At 39.6% G+C, this 7,500-nt stretch overlaps 1 long non-coding RNA gene across 2 annotated transcripts in view; it reads left to right on the top strand.

Annotated features, from left to right (window-relative positions):
* LOC138051936 (uncharacterized) overlaps nucleotides 1-4,490 on the top strand; it is a 32,757-nt gene extending 28,267 nt beyond the window's left edge. The window contains exons 4-5 of one of the 2 annotated variants that reach the window (XR_011132944.1): nucleotides 3,124-3,315; nucleotides 3,722-4,490. This is a non-coding gene — a long non-coding RNA (uncharacterized lncRNA). The remainder of the gene's footprint in view (nucleotides 1-3,123; nucleotides 3,316-3,721) is intronic. The other variant, XR_011132945.1, reaches the window with a different exon arrangement.
* Nucleotides 4,491-7,500: the final 3,010 nt, after the last annotated feature.

The following is a 7,500-nucleotide window of genomic DNA, read 5'->3' as shown; positions in this document are numbered from 1 at the left end:
GTTCAATTTGTCTACATCGTTTGTTCCTGAGTGTATAACGATGAGATCATAGTCGTTTCTGTCCTGCATGTGCTTAATATACTGGTTCATTTCCCTCGTTCCGCCTGTAATAGTTTGTTTGTTTACATACCGATTTGGCATGAACTTGCGTTGTTGTATTCCTCTAAGGATCGAATCACCTAATAACAAAACAGGGCCATTCGAAGAATGGTTATGTTCCTGATTTCGGTTAGATCCTGCTGCAGTATGTTGTTGGATTTGAGGTTGTGTACTTTTAGGAGTGGAGCTTGCAGTAGTTGCTGGCTGATTATCAGACTGGGGGATGACTGGTTGCATGCCTGTAGATGCGAGTTCATCAATCGAACGGTTTTCTTCGGCCAGGGATTCGTATCTGTTCGATGTAACTACAGCGTACGTACGTACCTCTTCTGGATTAGAAGTTTCCGTCCCGCGTGGTGGTGCAGGTTCCTGACTATTTAGTCTTGCTGATGTGGCGCTGGTTTCTTGTAAGTGCTCCAGGAGTGATTGCTCAGATGAGCAAACTTTGGTTTTTATCTGGTCCAGTTGGTGTAAGATGAGCTTAATGGAGTCCTCCGTCGACGATGCCTTGTTCTTCAAGATTTTAAGTTCGGATGACAGTTTCGAATTTAGACTTGCAATCTGCTTGCCTAGCTTTTGTAACTCTGCACCGATTTCAGATCTGACCTCTTCGATTCTTCTTTCGCAGGAAAGTTTGGCTTCCTTTGTTAGATTCTTGCATTTGTGTTCTAAATCCCGCACCTCAATAACGTTCTCGTTTAATGCGACCGAGTTCATCGAGACCTGACTTTCTATTTTGTTGTTAAATTCGCGTTGAGCTTTCATGAAGGCTTCAAACTCTTCGTAACGGTCATCATGTGCAGATTTCAAACTTAACAATGGATCGGAATCAGCAACTATCACCTCCGTATCTTCTGTGCTAGATTTTGATATCTCTGAGGCAACTTGATCTTGTTCTTTAAATACGCTTCCATTTTTAATAATATCCATAAGCTTGCTTGAGTATTCGTCTCTTAATGGGCCTTGTACTTGTAGCGTTTTCGTACTTGGATAGAAGTTGACCGTTACGGTTTCGAATTTTAAAATCTCGCTGCTTCCTTTAGATTCAACATTTAACAGACTCTCTGTCTTTCCTTCTTCTAATTCAGCTATCCAAAAGTCTTTCAGTGCGTTTAGATCACCATTCCATTTGAACTGCTTCTTGTTTGATTTAAAATTTAAATTTTCACAGAGATTCATTAGCGCCGTGCTTGCCGCCATGCTTGCAAACAGCAGTCAAATATTGAACTTCACCGCCTCCGGGCGGGGGAAGGGGGGGGGGGGGGGGGGAGGACACCCATATAAAAAGGGGAGGGATGCTCGTCGGAAATTTTACATTAAACCCCTAAAGGAGACCAATCTGGGCGTTTTTTGACCCCTTAAAGAGACCATATTATAGCACAGAAAAATAAAAAAAATACAGCGACTTTTAATGATGGCAAAGACATTATCATCTAATACTTTCACCTGCGTGAAGAAATATAAAAGTGTAAATATACACTTTCATATTTCTTCGCGCGCAACCCTAAAGGAGACCTTCACGGCTTCATATGATTGCGTTTTGCCCAAAACACCCTAAGTGAGACCAAAATCCGAAATTGACTCCATATCGCGACGTTGCACCAAAGAGAAAATTCGTCGATGTCCCTAATTCATCTTGCTGGCAATGGGAATTGTTGTCATCTGCACTGCCTTCGTCACTACTTTCATCAGATTCTTGCTGGTCTTTATCAGAGTCACTAGCTCATTTCATGCTCGTTCAGATCTTTATGGGGTCCTTCGTCTTCATCCACTCTGCACCAACTCGGGCGTCAGTCGACACGCGTGATCCCCTATCGTGACATTTAGTTTGTCACGCATTCCTCTCAACAACTTTGGCGTTTCGCGGCTATAGAGTGCTTTCATGTGACGTCTCCGGGAATTGAGCTCTATTATCACTCAAACGTTTTCTTTTGTTTCGGAGGAAAAACAAGGTTACTGATCACGTGAGTGAAAACAGGCATCTTGTCCCCTATGGGACCTTACGCCCCAGTACAACCTCATTTTAACTACTGCAATATTTTATGGGGAAACTGTGGAGTAACTTTGCAGGACAAACTGCAAAAATTACAAAGCAGAGCAGCCCGTGTCTTGACCTGCTCTAACTATGACGCTGATGTCAACAATTTATTTGAACACTTAAGATGGAAATCAGTAGTCTCTCAAAGGCAAATTGAAAGAGCAACAATGGTATTTAAGTCCCTACAGGGACTAGCACCTGAGTATCTCTGCTCGAAAATTGTGCATCGCGATTCTGGTTCTCTTTGAATAAGGTAAATGTTCCGCAACCGCGCACAAACTACTACAAAAAACAGCTTTAGCTATAGTGGCGCAGTTTTGTGGAACAGTTTGCCATTAGAACTAAGGAAAGCAGAGTCCCTCAATCAATTCAAACGACTGATTAAAGAGGTTATCTAAGCCATTATTCTAAACACGGCATTCATGGAAAGCAGCTTGCCTTTTATTGTATGATATTGAGTAAGATACTTAATGTAGTTGACATAGTTCTATCTAAAAATTTTTAATTGTACATATGGTTTTTATATTGCTGATGAATTGCAACGTGGTTAAATAAAGATTACATAAATAAGTAACACTCTATTCGAGATCAATTGCCGCTCAAATCTAAGAGAAACCGGAAGCCAAATAGGACAAAATAGGAAAATCGAAAAAGCACATCGGATAACAAAACCGAAAAACTGCTCGTATTTTCTACGAAAACCGAAAACCAGATGCTAAAAAACGAAAAACGCGCAAACCGCAATGAACACCAAAACCGAAAAACCGAAGTCTTTTGGCACAAAAACCGAAAAACCGATCTAAAAAATAGCCAAAACCGCAAAACCGAAAATCCCAATGTCCCCCTCATTAAGGAAAGCAGTGTTAGAGCTAATCCAAAAATTGCCGGTTTCTGTTTTATCAATAACCAAAAGAGCATAAGTTTAGAGTAGTTACAATTCTTTCCTTTTGGCTAGAACTCTTACTAGCATTAATTTTGCATTTCAGGACAGCAGCACACTTGCTTCTAATATATCAGCTTATACACACAATGTATCTCCGGTCAGAGAAGGAAATGAAAAACCTTATTTTGACATGCAAATTCAAACCAGTGAGAATGAGATGAAAAAGGAGTGTTTCTCTCCAAAGAAGAGCTTGGAATTTCACATCTTATGCAATGTTTGATAAGAGCCTGTGAAGGTAAGAAATTTTCCCATTAAGATGATACTATAATGTGATGAATGATGATGTGAACCTACAAGTAGATCCAGAGGCCAGCTGTCCATTCCTGGTTTATACCAGATTCACAGAATATCTCAGTACTATCATCTGTCCACAACAACCATATTGTTACACTTAAAGCAAAATTTTTTTGGTTAACTGGCATTAAAAAAACAAGCACAAAGTATGGAGTAAAGAACAAATCAGGGTGCTCCCTATTAGATCCCTATGGCGCTACTGTATCAAATTATAGTGTCATGGGAAGACTTCACCACACAAGTTAAAGATCAAGGAACTAACATTTTCAAACATGTAAAATTTGCAAGAGGCAAATACAACCATAATGACTTCCTCAGAACTTCTAGGTCTGGTTGTTCTATTGCAGCATCTGAACCATTTAATAAACCGGCAACAACTTGCCACAACATCTGGAATGCAGGAACTGCAGATAATGAGGACCCTAACATCGAGCATACATGGTGTTGAATAGCAAGCAATACTACTCCTGCAGCAGACCAAAATTCAACAAAAGAGGTGGGATTGGAAACTCTGGAATTGTGGAATGTGCCAGCTGTGGTTTCTTCCAAACGATTGCACTTCTTTGTGCACTTGATGATAACAGCAGGTGGTAAAAGTTATACTGTAATAGCATTCGGTGAGACAGTCAGCAAGCATTAACCATTTTGGGCCAAAATGAGTCTCACGATATTACAGAAAAAACATTTCACTGACCTTCTTACAAGCACCGAAGATGAACATTCAGCTTAACAGAAAGACCAAAATTGTGCCCAAAATTTACCTTCCTAAGTAAAGTTTGCCTGAAGTAGTTGAGTTATGGTTATTCATGACTTAATTGAGAACATGAAAGCAGTTGAATATATTTCCCTTTACTGAAGTACTTATGACAAACAAGATTTAAGCTAGCCAGTTAAGAGTACATGCTATGACTTCCTGTCTGGCAGTCTGTTTTCACCTATTTGCATAATTGTACAGTCGAGGTACAGTTCTTGCATATAATGATGTTGAATTCATTTCTTTTTATTCATGTATGTATATTTTTACTTTAAACCACCATTTGCAGTGAAGATTAACTTTTTCCCTGTTCTGACATTTCAGCCCCTGGCTTTGTCTTTACCAATGTATATTTTCAAATGTATGATTTGTAATAACAAACAATGTTACTTAGTAACGATGTATTCCTTGAGTTATTCTTGTTGAGTTCGCAACTTTCAAAGTTGATAGTCTTCTACATTCTGAAAACAACGCCTGTCTATGCGTAGACCCTCAGAACTCCTTTTTCTCTGTTCTGACTTTACACCAGCGGATAACTAGCAAACCGGCAGGTATTTTTTAGAGGTCATAGGTCAGGCTTACGGGTAACCTGCGATCAGGCTCTATTTTAGTTTCGCGTGGTACGTAATGACGTGGTGTTGGCGAAACGAAAAATAGAGCCTGATCAAATTCCTCTTAGAAATTCCTTCCGCCCACTTTTTTTGATTGATTGACATGTCCTTCATCGGCCAATCAAATTTACTTCCATTACACCAATACACGCGTGGACGGCAGATTCACGCTATTTTGTTTTGACCAGAGTTAATTACCGTGGGAAGAATATTATAAACGAATTCGAAAGTTACCGTTGGCTTTAATTTGAGAAAAACACATTTAAAGCATGGGGAATGTTTTCGACGACTATATTGCGGCAAAGGCCGGTGTAATTCTCCCTCCGAACTTCACTAAATATGCAATCTTTTAAGCTTGACATAACCTAGCATTTTGTCGTTGGACGGTTTGGCAATAGATTTTTAAAGAAAAAAAAAAGAGAAATACATTATTCCTTTAACGTGTTTGCCCATGAAGGTTTCTTTGGTGATTTTTCTGGGTAATATCTTCAGTTGCAGCGTATTTCTAAAATTGCGCGCTGTAAAATCATGATATGTTTGGCTGTTAATTTTTTGATGGAGTACGAACAGTAAAATGGACTCGCAAAGTTTCTTTTATTGTTGTACAATTGATCTCTCTGGAAACAGGCCATTTTAGTTTCTGGAGTGCGAGTTTTAAGTTAAATCAAATGAAAATATTATGAAGTGTGCAAACAAACCGTGTCATGTACAGTAAATAAATAAAGGCGTTTCATACACAGATATTCAAAACATGCATTCGTGTAACTTGCGATTTAATCAGCATCTCCTCCTGTTGATATATATGTCCCTTGTCTCATCCTGGAAACCAATATGCATCGGCTTTCATTGCCATTTGAAAGAACCAGCTATTTAGCTTTCAAAACATCAGGGAAGTTTGTGCCAAAGTACTTTCAACCACATGGCCACAGAGCTCGACAACGGAATCGCTAATTTCACTCTTTCCAGAGATTCAAACCCGATTCTGGACAAGTTATGAGATGTTTCAGATGGCATATCTCCATGATACAAATAAAATCAAGTTGCACCGTCCACGGCATTGTAAGAAAAAAAGGGAGCAAATTTTTTCGTACACTTATGGCGGTTAGTCTCGAGAACTTCGCGAGCGCTCCGCGCAATCACGATGGCACTTTCACTTCCGGCGTTTCAACAGCCAATCAGATCACGAGTTTGGTCGGCCAAATTTTGGCCGACCGTCCGGAATTCTTGAGAGACTTTTGGTCAGGCCCAATTTTAGCGAGCGACGACATAAGAGAACATATGGGCGAAGCTAAAAATGGGCCTGATCGCAGGTTAGCTTACGGGTCACTGTTGTAACAATGATAAAACAATCCTAACTCTTAATTAATGCTAACCCTAGGCCTAAAATCTATTATTTTGTCTCAAGGTTTCATTAGAAAAGTGGTTAGAGTTATTCTAACAATGTTAAAACAATGGCCTGTAAATCTGACCTGTGACCTGTAAAAAATACCTGTCTGCAAGCCAACACATTTTTATATCCATATGAGAGGAATCAGCTAATGCATCCCACGGTAGCGCCCCAAGGGCGTCTTGTTAACCTTGAACGAAGCCAAAAGGGCCAATTTGCAAAAAAACAAAAGAATACCAAAATGGCGGCAATTTTGGAATAAGGTGTATCAGCCCGGCGTAATAACACACACCAACTGAACTCGTTACATAGTTGTCAAGACATTTTATTCCATTACTCAGTTGTCTTGGGTAAAAAAAAAAACTTCAGCTCGATCTAATGACACAGATCATAGTAGAAAATTGGAAAGACTGTGTAGAAATAACTCACGGATTAGAAGAAACGTGCAGATGGCTGGAATGTGGAAAACCTTAACGTTCGGCCAAGGACTATCTTTTTAAAAAAATGGTTAAATTATGGGCCTTAATCACACGGCGGCCATGTTGAATCCCGAGGGATTGAAAACTTAACTCGTTCCCAAACATTTCAACTCGAGGCTCGAGGTACGAAATCTATTGTCTAGAGCCAATATGCTGGGGAAACGAGCCGCAATGCTAGGCATGCATATGCCCTAAACAGTACAAGACCAGGCAAACCAAAGCTTCAATTTCAAATTTACTGGAAAGAATTCCGGCTTGATGGAAGCTGAAATGTCGAGAGAACGTAAACTGCCTTAAGTTGATAACACCTCAGGCATTCATGATGACGTGGTTTCGGACTCAGTTGCGTCCTGTCGACAACTGACTAAATGATAGAGCATATTCAACTCGTTTATGCAAACTGATTATACCTGTACAAGCAGGATTTTAGGACCAAGGACCACGGTGGCTGAACACGGTTGTTTCCGTGGTCAGTTTTTTTATTGAGACAGGCGTGGATTTGAAAAACAAAACAACTATCGCGAACCTAAACGGAGAAAACTTTTTTCCTCCTTCTAGCGATGGTCTTAGAAATGCGGTGTAACTTTGCTTCCGTTATGAAGCGTCATGGTGCTTCAGAAGCGAAACCAAAATGTTGTGCATCCGCATTCGCTCAAAACTTTGAGATCAAAAGTAGTTGTCTGTTTTACCAAATTCCTCGCAAACCCGTCATTAGAGTTTGCAGAAATTTGAAATTACAATACTTCTGACCACAAATGAGTCGTCAATGAAAAAAAAAAATAAGAAATTTAACAGACAAAAATTTGGGAAAACTAAAAAAATGTCTATTAGCGAATTCTGCAAAATCCGTCTGTTGAAATTCTATGAAAACAGCTGTTAAATGTACTCTATTTAT

The sequence above is a fragment of the Montipora capricornis genome, chromosome 6 (genome assembly GCF_036669925.1).
Source record: "Montipora capricornis isolate CH-2021 chromosome 6, ASM3666992v2, whole genome shotgun sequence".
Classification (NCBI taxonomy): Eukaryota; Metazoa; Cnidaria; class Anthozoa; order Scleractinia; family Acroporidae; genus Montipora; species Montipora capricornis.
The sequence above is the reverse complement of the archived record's forward strand: the minus strand, read 5'-3'. Positions and strand labels throughout refer to the sequence as shown.